The sequence below is a fragment of the Narcine bancroftii genome, chromosome 10 (assembly GCF_036971445.1).
Source record: "Narcine bancroftii isolate sNarBan1 chromosome 10, sNarBan1.hap1, whole genome shotgun sequence".
Classification (NCBI taxonomy): domain Eukaryota; kingdom Metazoa; phylum Chordata; class Chondrichthyes; order Torpediniformes; family Narcinidae; genus Narcine; species Narcine bancroftii.
In genome coordinates, this window is record NC_091478.1 from 24521459 (window position 1) to 24538580 (window position 17122).

General features: G+C 46.4%; 1 long non-coding RNA gene across 1 annotated transcript; it reads right to left on the reverse strand.

Moving 5' to 3' along the window:
• Positions 1-1446: 1446 nt before the first annotated feature.
• On the reverse strand, positions 1447-16826 carry LOC138743915 (uncharacterized). Its single transcript, XR_011345113.1, has 3 exons — positions 16752-16826; positions 6350-6622; positions 1447-1568 (listed from the first exon to the last, which is right to left on the reverse strand). It is a non-coding gene; the product is annotated as an uncharacterized lncRNA (long non-coding RNA).
• Positions 16827-17122: the final 296 nt, after the last annotated feature.

Sequence of the window (17122 nt, forward strand, 5' to 3'; positions counted from 1 at the left end):
AAATGATTGGCAAGGCTCTGATGGATGAAGTAAAAGATTAAAGTAAGCAGACGCTGATTGCAGTAAAAACAGAAATGCTGGAAGAACTCAGCTGGTCTCAGCAGTGTCCACGGGAGGTAACTTAGGACGTTTTGGGCCTGAGCCATTCCTCAAGGTGTGAGTCAACAGCTAGTGAAAAGAGAAATGGAGGGGGAGGAATACAGACCAACAGGCAAAAAGTGTTAATTGGATACGATAAGAGGAAAGGTGAGAACTGATTGGGGGAGAGGAGGGGAGTTTTTGGCTCTGTGAAGGGAGACAGAGGGTGGAAAGGAGATGGGGGTGGCTAACGGAAACTGGAGAAGTTGATGTTAATGCCATCCGGTTGGAGGGTGCCCAGATGGAAGATGAAGTGTTAATGGAATACAGCATTGGTAAATATAAGGACGTTTTGTTGTAGGGAAAAAATTAGGCTGTTACTTAAATGGTGAAAAATTGCTGCGGGTATAACTAGAACTGGGGGACAGAGCAGCAGAATTCGGAGGGGCAGATTTAAGATGAAGATGAGGAGGAACTGCTTTTCCAACAGAGAAGAGAACCTGTGGAATTCTCTGCCCAAGGTAGCAGTAGAGGCTGCCTTGCTGAATGTATTTAAGGCAGAGATAGATTGATTTCTGACTAGTAGAGCATTATGGGGAAATGAACTGAGGCCATGGCCAGATCACCCATGATCTTATTGGTGGAACAGGTTCGACGGCCCAGATGGCCGACTCCTGTTCCTGTCTCTTACACTCTTCCTCCGATGCAGCTTTTAGCTCCTTCTCCAATGCCCTCTAGTTTGAAATGTGCAACTGCAACAACTCTCAAAACATTTGACCCCTCGCAGGGCAAAGCAGCTCATTCGATCATCACGCTTCTAGGGACATTCACATCCTCCACCATCTGCCCACAGGGGTGGCAGTGCCTGCCCTTGTCTGCAAAAGGCTCCAAGGCTACCTGGCAGGGCTCCTCCCACTGCACCTTGCCAACCCTCCGCCTCCACTCACACCTTCCCTCCAACACACAGCACCTTCAGCAGAAGCCCCCCACAACTCAGTTGGCAGCACTTTACAGAGGGCAGTTAGGGATGGCCATTAAATCCACTCCACATTGTGTGTGTGTGTGTGTGTGTGTGTGTGTATGTGTGTGTGTGTGTGTGTGTGTGTGTGTGTGTGTGTGTGTGTGTGTGTGTGTGGAGTGATTTCTTTGTTTGCCCTCCCAAGGTGACCTCATAACCAGTTGTGGAAGGAACACATCAGTTCCCACAACAGCCCTTCCCCGGCTCAGCGGCGACACTCTCCAGGCCGCAGACAGATGTTGCTGGCATCTCCTTGCTCGTCGAGAAGCAGCAATCACTGTCAAAGCAATAAGACGAAATCATTGCTGACACAAAACACTGGTTCAGCAGCACAGAGCAGATCCCTGCATCTTGTCACCGAGTTCACGCCACCTGCAAGACGTTCCGAGCCATGGCAGAATCAGCACAGTTGGACGGAGAGAATCGGCAGTTCCACATGGTTCAGCCAGACCTCGGGACATCCCAAAGCTCTCTGCAGCAAAGGAAGTGTAATATTATTGGAATGCAGGAAATATTGCCACCAATTTGTACACAGCAAGATCCCACTAACCACCAGATTAAAAACAGCGGCCAGATAATCTGCTTTAAAGATGTCAGCTTGACCAAGACTGTCCAACTTTCTCTTTAAGAAGGTCAGGTGGGATCTTTCACATTTCACGCAGCTGGGGTTCAACTCCCAAACAAGACTGGGCACCTGTGTGCAGAGCAACTTCCTAAATTTTATTTTAACAACTTTATAAAACTTTATAGATCCAAGTAGTAGATTTAGATTGGAGATTAACTTCTTTTCCCAGAAGGTGCTGAATCTGTGGAATTTGCTGCCCATTGAGAAGCACATTCCATATTTAAGAACATAAGAAATAGGAGCAGGAGTCGGCCATCCGGCCCGTCGAGTCTGCTCCACCATTCATAGAGATCATGGCTGACCTGATGATTGGCTCATCTCCACCTAACTGCCTTTTCCCCATATCCCTAATTCCCCTACTATGTAAATATCTATCCAACCTTGTCTTAAATCTATTTACTGAGGTCGCCTCCACTGCTCTAGGAAAAGCAGCTCCTCCTCATTTCCATCCTAAATCTACCACCCTGAATCTTGAGGCTATGTCCCCTAGTTCTGATCTCCCCTACTAATGGAAACAACTTACCTATCTCTATCTTATCTATGCCTTTCATAATTTTTTGTTTCCATAAGATCCCTTCTGATTCTTCTAAATTCCAGCGAGTACAGTCCCATAAGACTCAATCTCTCCTCATAGGCTAACCCCTTCATCCCTGGAATCAACCTATTGAACCTCCTCTGCACCATCTCCAAAGCCAGTACATCTTTTCTCAAGAAAGGAGACCAAAACTGCAAGCAGTACTCCAGATGCAGTCTCCCAGTACCGTATACAGCTGGCAGCATAACCTCTACTCCTCAATTCAATTCCTCTAGCGATGAAGGCCACCATTCCATTTGCCTTCATGACAGCCTTCTGCACCTGCAAACCAACATTTTGTGATTCATGCACAAGCACTCCCATGTTCTTCTGCACGGCAGCTGCAATCGCTTGCCATTTCTGATCTTCGATTTTTCTTTCCAAAGTGGATAACCTCATATTTGTCAACATTGTACTCCATCTGCCGGGCCCTTGCCCACTCCTTTAACCTATCTATTTCTCTCTGCACTATTTGATTTTCCTCTCAATTTTGTGGCATCAGCAAAATTAGATACACCACACCCTGTCTCCCTTCCAGATCGTTTATGTACAGTATATCGTGAACAGTACTGGGCCCAGCACAGACCCCTGTGGCACCTCGCTCACCACAGATGACAATTAGACAAACATCCCTTCACCCCAACTCTCTCAATTAGTTAACCAATCTTCTATCTATGTTAATACAACACCCCCATCTCCATGCAACCTTAAGGTTGAATAGATGTTTACATAGTTGGGGAATTAAGGAATATGGGTAAAAGGTGTGTAGGTGGAGATGAGCCGATCATCAGATCAGCCATGATCACATTGAATGGCAGAGCAGGCTCGATGGGCCGGATGGCCGATTCCTGCTCCTATTTCTTATGTTCCAAATAGGCCTGAAACAGGCCTTTTGGCCCAACATATCTATGCTGACCAAGCCAGTCCATATGACATAGCAGCAGATGTAGGCCATTCAGCCCAATGATTCTGCCCCACCATTCCAGCATGGCTGATTGACTATCCTTTTCAGCCCGATTTCTCCCCACAATCCTTAATTCCTAATCCTGTCTACCTCTATCTTAAATATCCCTAATGACTTGGCCACCACAGCCATCTGTGGCAATGAGTTCCACCACCCTTTGGGTAAAGAATTTTTTTCCCCATTCACCTGCATTCAGTCCACAACCTCTACCCCTTTCCTATCTGTGTACCTATCTAAACCGTTACACTATACCCAGTTCTACCACTTCCAGCCTGTTCCATATACCCACCACCCTCTGTGTCAGAAACTTACCCCTAAGGGTATGATGGGTGATCTCATAGAGGTGTACAACGTCATGAGAGAATAGATTATGTGAATGCAGAGAGTTGTTTGCCCCGAGTAGGGGAATTGGTCACCAGAGAACATAGGTTTGTGGTGAAGTGGGTTGGTGGGAGCGGGGGTGGGTGAGAAATTAACAATTCAAAGTTCAAATTTATTGTCAGAGTACATACCTGACTTCATGTACAACCCTGAGATTCCTTGTCCTGATGGCCAGGCAGAATTTCTAATTAACAGGAACCTGAGAGGTAACTTTTTTTAAACACAGAGGATGGTGAGTGTATGGAATAGGCTGCCAGAGGATGGGGCGAGGTTAAAGCAGGTACAATTGCAATGTTTTAGAAAAAAATAGATGAATCCATGGATAGGACAGGTTTAGAGGGATAGGGGCCAGACATGGGCAGGTGGGTCTAGTGTGGGTGGGACATTTTGGTCAGCGTGGGCATTGGGCCGAAGGGCCTGTTTCCATGCTGTATGTCTCTGAGACTTAGGTTCCATTTAAAATCATCCCCCTCTCCCCTTAAACCAGTGGTTTTTCAAACTGCCCTCCGAAACCCACATTCCACTTTAAGTTATCCCTATGCCCTGCTCTGTGATTAGTAAGGGATTGCTTAAGGTGGTATGTGAGTGGGAAGGTTGAGAACCACTGCTCTTGACCCAATTGTTCCTGAAATATTTTGCTTGATAAAAATTGTCATTTGGTCCACTTTCTTTGGAGTTTGAAACCGTGCACATAATGAGTCAATTAGTTACAATTTAAATCTATGCTCTCTATCCAAATCCTGGAGGAAGGACTGTGCACCTACTGATTTTATCAACATCTACTATCCCCCTCCTCTCAAGATTCCAACACTCCAGAGAGAAAAGCCCCAGCCTATCCAGCTCTCCTTACAACTCGATCACCACCAGTCCTGGGAACATTGGGTGAATCAGTGGGAAGGCCAGGATTGAAATGGAGAGGGAGAAGAGGAGATTTGCCAGGAGACAGAGCATTTCAGTCCTGGACAGGGCTGATTTGTTTCCCTCAAAGCAGAGGAGGCTCAATGGAGATGTACAAAATAAGGAGATGCACAGATAGGGTCTCCTTGGGCACCCCATCATGACACATCACTGTGCGGGAGGGGAACTACTTCATAAGAAACTGTAGAGAGTTATGAATGAGGCTCTGACCATCTCCGATCCCTCCTCCATTAACTCCGCTGCTTTGTAAAATCAATGAACACAAAAGACCCATCCCACCCCGGCCACATTCTCTTCAACCCCCCCTCCCGTCAGGATCATTCTACCAGATCCAAGGACATTTTCTTTCCCACCGATATCAGACTCATGAATGATCCCACACTAGTAAAATCATGCAAGGTTCATCCCAACTGAACTCTCTCTGCCACTCCCCACTTCCATACCATGCCTTACTTGTGGAACTATGTATGAGATGTCTAACTGGACTGCTTGCAAAACAACCTCCATCACTTCATCTTTGGGACATAGAACACTACAGCACAGAAGCAGACCCTTCAGCCCATCTCATCCATGCTGAAACTAATCAACCTCGTCCCATTGACGTGCACCTGGACCATGCCCCTCCCATCCATGTCCCCATCCAATCTTCTCCTCAATGTCCGAATCAAACCCACATCCACTATCTCCGCCGGAAGCTCATTCCAAACATGTGACAATTAGGGCGGCATGGTTAACATAGAGGTTAGCACAATGCTATTACTGAGCCAGGGACCCGGATTCGACTCCGGCGTTGTCTGTGTTGAGTTTGCACCTTCTCCCCATCACCTGCGTGGGTTTTCCCCTGGTGCTCCTGTTTCCTCCCACCCTTCAAAAACGTGCAGGGGGGTTGTAAGTTAATTGGGCGGCACGGGTTTAAATGGCCAGAATCGGCTTTCACCACATTGAAACTTTTTAAAACATTTTTTAAAACTTGAACTTTCACACAAATTAGTTTCTCATTGAGCATTTCAATTGGATTCTGGACTGAGTGTTGGCAAATGGGATTGGTATGGATCAGTGGTTCTCAACCTTTTTTTTCACACTCACATACCAATCCCTTACTAACTGCAGAGCACCCAATGTCACAGGCGCTCGATGATTAGTCAGGGATTACTTAAGGTGGTATGTGAATGGGAAAATAAGAACCACTGCTGTAGATTGTTTACAGATGGTCAGCATGGACACGATGGGCTGAATGGCCTGCCCCTGAGCTGCCATTGTGACCATCCTCGTGTGCTGCCAGCCTGGGATAAAGCAATGCAATTTCCCCCCTCTCCCTCCCGGATCAAGGGGACGGAGCCCTTTCCTCTAACTTCTCCCAGCCACATCTCTGACATGCTGTGAAGCTTCACCGTGGAATATTTAATTAGTGGGCGCTCGTCCCTGGTGTCCCACTGCTGGGCATGCCTCAACCACCTTGACTGCTGAAGTTAACCGGCTGAGTAGTTCGCTTCCTTTCTTGTTAATTTGTTCCATACTTCTGCTAATCAGTGAAAAATAAAATGTCTTCTCATCTTCCTGCTCTTGCCCGGGGCTAGTTCAATCTCCACCCATCCCTGGTTCTATGGCCAAATCTGGGTTAATCAATCAGCGTAAATCTCTGTCTTCAGAGAGACCCCTGGGTCCAGACTCCCCACAATGTCTCCATTCTCCCAGTAAAAATAAATTAAGCTCCACAGGCCGATTAACAGAGGGCGAAACTGTTTTGTCTTTAGGGACAGCGGGGCTTGAGTGGAGAGGGTGTCGCATTACCTGCATAGCTCCTGCCGAACTCTCGGATCGAGCTTCTCCTTACTCGCTGGTCTCCCTCCCAGCGCGCACCTGCTGAGCGCACCAGTGTCAAGTGTCGGTCACCCGGACAGAGAGAGAGAGAGCCAGCTGTCGGTCAGGGAGAGTGCTGTTGAGAGGCTTGCAGGAGGAGCAGCAGGAGGAATCTCAGGAAAGCCGGGAAATGCTGCCTCGCTCTCGCTGTAGGGAGAACGCTGGGTTTCAGTGGCGTCACGGGAGTTTTTGTTGCTGCTCGACCTTTAATTTAAAGAGGATTGTTTTTTGATTTTCTCGAGTTGTGAACTGGAGGCTTCTTCATGCAATCCCCTAACCTGGATTTGGAGGGGGTGTAGAGGGGGGGGGGGTCACCAGATTGATTCCGGAGATGAGGGGGTTCAAGTTTATGTTTATTATCATCTGACTGTACATATACTACCCAATGAAACAGCATTTTTCCGGGCCACAAACAATATCCAGCACATAATAATCACAGAGTCTATATACATAAAAAGGTCATTTAAAATAAATACATGTAAATATTTTGGGATGATTTACTCGGTTACAGGATACTGTTCATCAATCTCACAGCCTATGGGAAGAAGCTATTTCCCGGCCTGGCAGACCTGATTTTGATGCCCCTGAACCTCTTTCCTTATGGTAGTGGGTCATACCGTGTGCTGGAAGGAAAAGATCCTCAATAATTTGTTGAGCCCTATTAAAAAAAAATTTAGACATACAGCATGGTAACGGGCCCCTTTGGCCCACAAATCTATTCCGCCCAGTTACATACAATTGTTTAAAAGGAAAACTCACGCAGACACTGGGAGAACGTACAAACTCCAGGCAGGACACTCTCAGTTGTACTCCTGTAAAGTGTTGTCAAGATGGGGGCTGGGAGCCTTGCCTTCCTCAACCTCCTTAGGAAGTGTAGGCACTGCTTCACCTTCCTGACTAATGAGGAGGTGTGGTGGGCCCAGGATAGGTCGTCTGTTATATGCTCACCAAGGAACTTTGTGCTCTCCACGATGGAACCATTGATGAGGTCATTAGTAAGTTACCTGGGCTAGTACTCACTGGAATTCAGAAGAATGAAAGGGGAAACTTATGAAGGGAATAGATAAGATTGAAACAAGAAAGTTGTTTCCACTGGTAGGAGAGACAAGAGCCAGAGGACTATCTCAAGATTCAAGGGAGTAGATTTAAGACAGAGATGAGGAAGAACAGCTTCAGTAGTAAATCTGTGGTGTTTTCTGATTAAGAAGACTCATTAAATATATTTAAGGCACAGGTGGATAGATGTTTGCATTGTCAGGGAATTAAGGGTCACAGGCAACAGGTGGGTTGTGGAACTGAGTCCACGTCAGATCAGCTGTGATCTTATTGAATGGCAGAGTGGGCTTGACGGGCCGGATGGCTGACTCCTACTCCGGTTTTTGATGTCACATCAAGGCCGTCTCACCACTGGGACTGTGGCGGAGTGATTTCTACTTGCCTGGATATGTGGGAATCCAGCCAGCACAACGCCATCCAGAAGGCTGCCAAGTTGTGCAGTCAATCCCTCCTCTGTGTGCACCATGCGCTGATGACCAGCCCAAACTGTTCCCAAATCCCATCGAGAGCACTTCACTGACCAGCATCCAGTTACAGCCCAAAGCTAACCAGAGCCGGCTACCCCTGGCCACAAAATCTCTGCCTCAATAATAAAGATCATTATTTTTAAGTTTTATATTTTTTAGTAAATGAAATCTGTGGCTAACTTTGTCAACACAGACACATCCAGAACTGATACATTGAGTCTTGAATCCATTTGCTATTAGAACAAAACATGATAGACTCAGCAGGTCAGGCAATATCCATGGAGGGGAATGGAGGGTTGATAGAACATAGAACATTAAGCACAGTACAGGCCCTTTGGCCCACAAAGCTGTGCGGATTTCAGCAATCTAATCCTTCCCTGCCTCACACCCATAACCATAGTTAATATTTACACTCATGTGCCTGTCCACAAACTAAACCTTCCCTACACACACATACCTGTATTTCTTGCATGCATTTGCCTATCTAAGAGTCTTTTAAATACTCTTGTTTCAGCTTCCACGACCAGCCCGAGCAAAGTATTCCAGGTACCCACAATTCTCTGTGTAAAAAAACCCACCCCAACATCTCCCTAAACTTTCCTCCCCTCACCTTAGAACATAAAACATAGAACGCTACAGCACAGTACATGTCCTTCAGCCCTCAATCTTCTGCCGGCCAAAATATTCCTTCCAACAAAGAAAGTTCTAAACCTTTCCTACCTCATACCCCTCTATTTTTCTTCCATCCATGTGCCTGTCTAAGAGTCTCTTAAATGCCCCTAATATTTCTCCACCACCATCCCTGGCAAGCCATTCCAGGCACCCTCATCTCTCTGCAAAAAAACTTCCCCCTGATATCTCGCCTAAACTTCCCTCCCTTCACCTTTTACATATGTTCTCTCTGGTGTTTGCTGTTCCTGCCCTGGATAAAAGGCTAAGGCTGTCCACTCTGTTTATATTTCAGAATCTTGTAGACCTCTATTAAGTCTCCTCTCATCCTTCTAACCTAACCTCGTAAGACTTATTTTCCAATCCAGGCAACATCCTGGTAAATTTCATCTACACCATCTCCATAGCTTCCACATCCTTCCTATCTCACCAGAGATTTGTAGAGTTGCAACATGACCTCTGAACTCAATCCCCCTATTCATGAAGCCAACATCCCATAGGCCTTTTTTACTATCCTATCAACCTGTGCGGCAACCTTGAGGGATGTATGGATTTGGACCCCAAGGTCCCTCTGTTCATCCATACTCTTAAGTAACTGGCCATTAACCCTGCACTCATCCTTCTGGTTTGACCTTTCTAAATGCATCACTTCACACTTATCCGGATTGAACTCCATCTGCCATTTTTCTGCCCAACTCTGCAACCTGTCTATATCTTTTTGTAACCTACGACAACCTTCAGCTCCATCCACAACTTCTTCAACCTTCGTATCATCCGCATACTTACTGACCCATCCTTCCGCTTCCACATCTAGGCCATTTATAAAAATCACAAAGAGCTGGTGTCCAGAACACATCCCTGTGAAACTGTACTAGCCACTGATATCTAGGCAGAATGCTTACTGCCAATATTACTCTTGACACGCAAGCCAATTTTTTTATTCATACTGCCAAGGTTCCATGAATCCCTTGCCTCATGAGTGTCTCGTGGGGGACCTTGTCAAATGCTTTGCTAAAATCTATGTAGACCACATCTACCGCCCAACCCTCATCAGTTGCTTTTGTTATCTTCTCAAAAAACTCAATAGGGCTCAACTTTCCCTTCACAAAGCCATGCTGACTATCCTTGAGTAGACTGTACTTCTCCAAATGCTCATAGATCCGATCCTTAAGAATCCTCTCCAATAGTTTGCACACCACTGACAGAAGACTCACCAGTCTATAATTCCCAGGATTCTTCCTATTACCTTTTCTAAAACAAGGAGATGAGATTTGCCATTCTCCAATCTTCCAGTACCTCCCCTGTGGCCAAAGTGGACTTGAAGATGATACCCAGCTATCTCTTCTCTCCCTTCCCACAGCAATCTAGGTTATATTGCTTCTGGCCCTGGGAACATTAATCTTGATGTTTTTAAGAAGATCCAACACTTCCTCTTCCTTAATCTCCACGTTGTCCAGGGCACAGGCCTGTTCTATTCTGACCTCACCCTGATCAAGGTCCTTTTCTCTTGTGAATACTGTGTATTCATTCAGGACCTCCCCAACCTCCTCCACCTCCAGGCACGATGCCTCCTTTATCCTTTAGCAGCCCCACCTTCATTCTTGTCATCCTTCTGTTCTTCACATAGGCATAGAACGCCTTGGGGCTCTCCTTAATCCTACATGTCAGGGCCTTCTCATGTCCCCGTTGAGCTCTCCTCAGACCTTTCTTGAGCTCCTTCCTGGCTACAATACACTTCTCATGAGCCCTTCTTGTTTCCTGTATCTAATATCTGCTTCCTTCTTCCTTTTGACTTGTTGCTTCACCTGTTCCATCAGCCATGGTTCCCTTTTCCTACCATCTTTTCTTTGTACCGATGGGACAAACCTATCCTGAACCCAGCACATGTGGTCTCTAAACTTCTTCCACATTAGTTCTGTGCTTTCACCCTTGAACATCTGTTTCCAATCTACTCTCGCTAGTTCATCCCATCATAATTAGCCCTTCCCTAATTAAACACTTCCCCCATTTTGTCTGCTTTTATCCTTATCCATTGCTATGCTGAAGCTCAGGGAGTTGTGGTCACTCTCTCCAAAATGCTTCCCCACCTGTCCAGGTTAATTACGAGTATTAGGTCCAGTATGGCCTCTCCTCTTGTCGACTGGTCCGCATACTGTGTCAGGAAACACACCTGACAAATACAGCCCCCTCTATCCCTCTTGCCACAAATATTAGGGAAGTTAAAGTCTCCCATAACTACAACCATTCCAAAATCTGCCTACTTATCTGTTCCTCGGTTTCCCGAGGGCTATTTGGGGGTCTAAAAACTGCTCTCAGTACAGTGATTACTCCCTTCCTATTTCTGACTTCCACTCACACTGACTCAGTAGACACTCCCCATGCATCTCCCTCACTTTCTATGCTATCCCTGACCCTGACCAGTAATACTGCTCCCCCACCATCTTACCTCCCTTCTTATTTCTTTAAAACACCTAAATCCCAGTACTGCAGCAGCATATCCTCCATTACCCGCACATCTGCCCTGGCCCCTTCTGCTCCCATGCACAACAAGAACACGATTCCTTTTGTCCTCACCTACCACCACACCAGCCTCCACATCCAACACATCCTCCTCTCTGCTTTCCGTCATCTACTATGTGATCCCACCACCAGACACATATTCCCCTCTCCTCCCCTCTCCACCTTCCACAGAAACTGCTCCCTCTGAGACTCCTTTGTCCACTCCTCCCTCCCCACCAATCATCCCCTTGGGACCTACCCCAGTACCCACAGAGGATTCTCCCCTTGTGCCCACACCACCTCCTTCACCACCATTCAGGGCCCCAAACAGTCCTTCCAAGTGAAGCAACATTTCACTTTTGAATCTGGAGGGGGGGTCATCTACTACATCCAGTGCTCCCTCTGTGGTCTCCTCTACATCAGAGAGACTGGGAGATCACTTTGTTGAGCATCTCGGCTCTGATTGTGCAATAGTGTGGATCTCCCAGTGGCCACCCATTCCAATTCTGAATCCCACTCCCTTGCCAACATATTTGTCTTTGGTGTCATGCACTTCCAGACTGAGACCACCCGTAAATTGGAGGAACAACATCTCATCTCCTGACTGGGCATCCTCCAACTGAATGGCATTAATATGAACTTCTCTAGCTTTCAATTACACCCCCCCCACCCACTTCTTACCCCGTCATCTCTCCTTTCACACAAACATGATAAATTCTACCTCGTCCCTTATCACATCCAGTTAACACCTTTTGTTGGTCTAGATTCTTCTCCCCCTCCCCTCCTCCATTGTTTGAATTCTGGGACTTTCTGATATATTTTTCTTCTGTTTTTTCTGATTTTTCCTTGAGGAAGGGGTCAGGCCCGAAACGTCGTAATGTTAGATGCTGAATAGATCATCTGAGTTCTGCCAGCATTTTGGTGTGTTTACTACAATCACAGCACCTGCAGCCTATTGTGTTTCACTCTGCCTTCCTCCATCCAAGTCCCAGTAACAGACATCTTAGATGTCCTCTGGAATTTGCTGTTGTCATGAGAAAGAGTGTTGGTTGTCTATTCTATTGAAGCCTCTCATAATTTAAATTCAGCATGGAAACAGGCCCTCCCAGCCTATGAGCCCATGCCATTCAAATACCCCAATTAACCTACAAATCCCGTATATTTTAGAGGGTGGGAGGAAACCCTCGCGGACACAGTGAGAACGTACAGACTCCTTATAGACTGCACCGGATTCGAACACAGGTCACTGATGTCGTAAAAGCGCTGCATGAACCATTATGCTGACTGCGCCACCCTAATAACCGTATATACCTTTTTATATATAAGTGAAGAGATGTTCATCGACAGTGGCATGTCAACCAAAATAAGAGAGGGTGAACTGGTGCACCTCAGGGTGGTGACCCATGACTGCACTGCCAGATCTAGCTCCAACAGTGTCATCAAGTTTGCAGGTGAGTAGTCGGCCTCAACAGCAACAACGACGAGTTGCACTACAGGGAAGAGGTGGAAAATCTCGTGAAAGGGTCCTGAATCACAGCATGGACAAGACAAAGGTGATGGATTGTGGACTTCAGGAGGACCAGGAACGACCATACTCCACTACATCAACAACTCTGTAGGAGAAAGAGTGGAGAGTACCAAGTTCCTTAGAGTTCACTTAACCAGTGACCTATTGTGGACACTCGAAATCTCCTCGCTTGTCAGGAAGGCAACAGTGGGCAAGACTACTGACCATCCAATGGGAGCTCTATCACAGTGTGGTAACACAATAGTCTTTGGACTGAACTGGGATTTTGGCGGGGATCCGGGGTTTATATTGGGATATGTGGGGGAAAAGTCGGGGGAGGAACCAGTCCTTAGGACATCACATCAGTAGTTAGTGACTTGACTTGGCTTGACTCTTTAAGCCATATCAGTTATCGGGTGTAGTTCTGTCTGACTGCTTCGTGCTGCCGGATCAATGCCCGTGGTAGTGATTCATCACCTCCAACTATCCCTTCCTTCACTGCCTTGATGAAGGGCTCAAGACCAAAACCTTGACTTTGCATCTTTATGGCAGGAGGGTCGCAGAGGAAACAAAACACTCAGATTATTGTGGAGAAAGCAAATGGGCTGTGAGAGTTTCAAGCCCCCCCCCACCCCAGGGAGAGGGTCAACTTGTAGAATTAGGCCAACCTCCCGTCTGGCTCTCCGCAAGCAATAAACCCGAGGGTCTCTCCGGCAACACTTGATTGATTCCCATGTGGCTGAGCCTGACTGAAGGAGCAGCTTTAACACATTCTGGAAGATAAATGTTGGATTTCCCATTGCAGAAACTGAGCCCTCACTTAAACAGAATCAGGTAGGACAACAAACAAGAACTGTGCATTGGGAAGGGTTGTGGCTATTATGTGACAGCACTCTACCTAGTCGGAGGACACACCAGCTGCCAATTAAGGTTTGGTTCCACCCCACCTAATTAGTGCACACCTCCTGGAACCAGGTCATTGGACTCTGCTAACGACTTGGGCTGGACCCTTCAGCACTATAAAGGTGCTATGTGTTCTTTATTTTCTCTTTCTCTTTGCCAGCTTAGGACCACCCTGCTTCACTCCAGGCCTAGAAATGTGGAAGGGTGCTGGAGAAACTGTTGGTAAGATGTGCACTGTTAAAAGGGTTGGGAGTGTTTAATTAGTGTCCCTTGTAGCATAGAGTTGTGCCTGCACTGAGTCAAGGGGTGGGGGGGGGGGCATTGAAGTGATTTTTTTTTCCTTGATCATTGTATGTACCAGTTCATTTTGTGTGTGTGTGTGTGTGTGTGTGTTTGTGTGTGTGTGTGTGTGTGTGTGTGTGTGTGTGTGTGTGTGTGTGTGTGTGTGTGTGTGTGTGTGTGTGTGTGTGTATTTTGTTCCCACGCTATTTTCCCCACTTTCGTTATTAATTATTGTAAAGTGGGGGAGGAGTGTGTGGGAGGGGGTGTGAATGTGTAAAATACCTGTGCCACTGGATCACAGGAGTTTTTGGCTATCTGTTCCCTCCTGAGGATAGAAATCCAATCACAATCTGTTCACCTCTCTGGATTTCTCAGGTATTTTGCTGAACAAGTTGTAATGCCTGAAATTGACATGTTTTTTAAGGACTGGAATTTGATCCTGACAAGCCCGAATCCAAATCCGATTTATTGTCACGAACGTGTATCATGGAATAAATAAATTAGTACAAAAGAAGAGAAAAGGTGACTTTCTATCTGTGTCTGTGGTTCATTGTCCAAAATCTGATGGCAGAGGGGAAGAAGCTGTTTTCATGCCACTGGGTGTTTGTCTTCAGGCTCCTGTACCTCCTTCCTGATGGAAGCAGTGAGAAAAGTGCATGGCCTTGGAGGTGAGGGATTTTGAGAACAGAGGCTGCTTTCTTGAGGCACCGCCTCTTAAAAGATGCCCGTAGTGGAGTGGAGACTGATGCCCATGATGGCGCTGGCTGAGTTTACAACCCTATGTAACTTGTTCCTTTCCTGTCGATTGGCACCGTCACACCAGACCATGGTGCCCCCAGTCTAAGTGACATTCCAAATCTCCTTAAACTCCTCACAAAGTATAGCTGCTGGCGAGCTGCCTTCGAGATGATTCTTCTTCAAGTGTGAGGGGTTAGTGAGGTCAAATGTGAGCAGAATGTTAGTGACAGAGCTCTTAACAGGCACGAAGGGATCTGGGGGTCCAAGTCCATAGCCTATTGAAAATGGCCAAAGAAACAGAGATCAGGATGGAACCTGGTCCTGGGTCTACCTGCTGTGTCACTGTGCTAGAACAATTTCCCTCTCTACCCCATCTCCAACTATCCCTTACTTCACTGCCTTGATGAAGGGCTCAAGGCCAAAACCTTGACTTTGCATCTTTATCTTTGCTACATGAAGTACACTGAGTTTCTCCAGCATTTTTACTCCTTTCCTTCCCAGCGAAAGGATGAGCACTCCTGAGCAACACTCTGGCAAAGTTGCTGCCCTCTAATCCTCTCTCCCTTGGTTTTACAGCTTTGAGAGCTCCATGCATCCCCACAGGCTCATATTGTGTCTGTGCACCCTCCAATTGGAAGGCATTGACATTAACCTCTGGTTAGCCCCACCCCCTCCTCAATTTGCTCTATCTCTCTTTCCTTTTTCCTGTCTCCTTTCCCTCAGTTCTGCTTCCACAGATGCAAAAAGAACCTCCCCTTCCCCCAGTCAATTCTCACCGCTCCTCTCTCCTGTGTCTCATCCATATCCAATTGACACCTTGTGTCTTTTGGTCTGCACTCCTCCCCCTGCCTTCCCTTCCCTCCTTCCCTACCTTCTAATTCAGGCACCTGCCTGTGTTTTACCCATGCGTTGAAGAAGGACTCAGGCCCGAAATGTTGGTTATATATCTTTACCTCCTATGGATGCTGCGAGACCTGCTGAGTGCCACCAGATTTTGCGTGTTTACTGGTGGACACTGCCACCCAGTGGCTGTGCTCTCTTCCTGCAGCTGGAGAAGACATGGCCCAGGGTGGGATGATGTAATGACTACGATAATTGGTTTATTGCCATACACATTGCACAATGTACCTATGCATGGACATTCCTACTTGCTGTAGCTATGCAGGTACTTCATTTTTTTTTAAAAAACTACATTAGTTTACATTAAATTAAAATATTTAATAATTATGCAAGGTAGTTAGATGCTCTGGAGCAAGGTAAAAATTATCTAATAATGGTGCAGACCATCCTTTGTGGTGTCAGAGCAGTCCCTGGTCAATGTAACAAGGGGATGCTCAAGAGCCTGATAGCCATTGGAAAGAAACTGTTCTTGAACCTAGAGGTGCTGGCTTTCAGGCTCCTATATCTTCTGCCTGAAGGGAGCAGTGAGAAGAGGTTGTGACCAGGGTGCTGGAGGTCCTTTGTAATCCAGTCTACTTTCTACAGGAGCTCTATCAAGAGCATCCAGGCTGGCTGCATCACACTGTGGTGTGGTTGCTGTAAAGCAGGGGTGGATAACCTTTTAATTTTTAATTTAGGCCCATGTGTCCATGCCACCTAATTAACCTACACCTTGGTACGCACTCGTGGGCTGAAATGGCCTGTTACTGTGCTGCATGTCTAAAATTAAAAGGTTGGCCATCCCTTCTAGAAAATTAAATCTGGGCTCAATGCTCAGGACCATAAGAGTGGTAGAGAGGATCACCATGGTCTCCCTCCTCTGCATCGACGTGAGCTACTGGGATCGTTGTCTGAAGACTGCTCACAAAATCGTTGAGGACCCCTTCCACTCCGCGCACAGTATCTGTCAGCAGCTAACCGCCAGAAGGTGCAGGAGTGCCAGTACCAGAACCATCAGGCTGAGGAACAGCTTTATCCCACGGGCAGTGAGAACACTGAACAACTGATGAACTGATCATACAAACCCGCCGAGACTCTACAATACATTTAACAATATTTATTTTGTATATGTATGTATGTGCAACGTGTATATTGTTTGCATGTGTTAGGACTGTGTATGGAGAGGGGGGGGGGAAAGGAGAAAATCCAGAAGGGAAATGAGGGTGGAAAGAAATGGAAGTAGAGGGGAGGGGTAATGAAAATGGGTGGAGTTGGTGGGAAAGGGGAATTATAAAATGGGGAGAGAGGGATGGAAGGAGAGGGGACTCTTTACCTTAAATTAGGAAGTTTGTATGTTCATACCATTGGGATGTAGACTGCATGTGGAGGATTAACTGCTGTGTCTCCTAGTGAGAAGGAGAATCCATGTTAAATATTAATATTAAACCATATTAAATACTTCTGTTTGTTACTCTTATTAGTTATTAAGTAAGGAGGAGTCTATTTGCTAGGTTGGTGAATCATACGCATAAAACAGAACTTACTGACACCATTGATCACCTGTCTAGATGAAGGGTCCCGCCCTGAAATGTTGACTAATTATTTCTACCCATGGGCTCTGAGTTCCTCCAGCGATTCTTTGCTGCTCAAGATTGCTGCCTCTACAGCTTTTGTTTCTTGATCTGTCATATTTTATTTATGAAG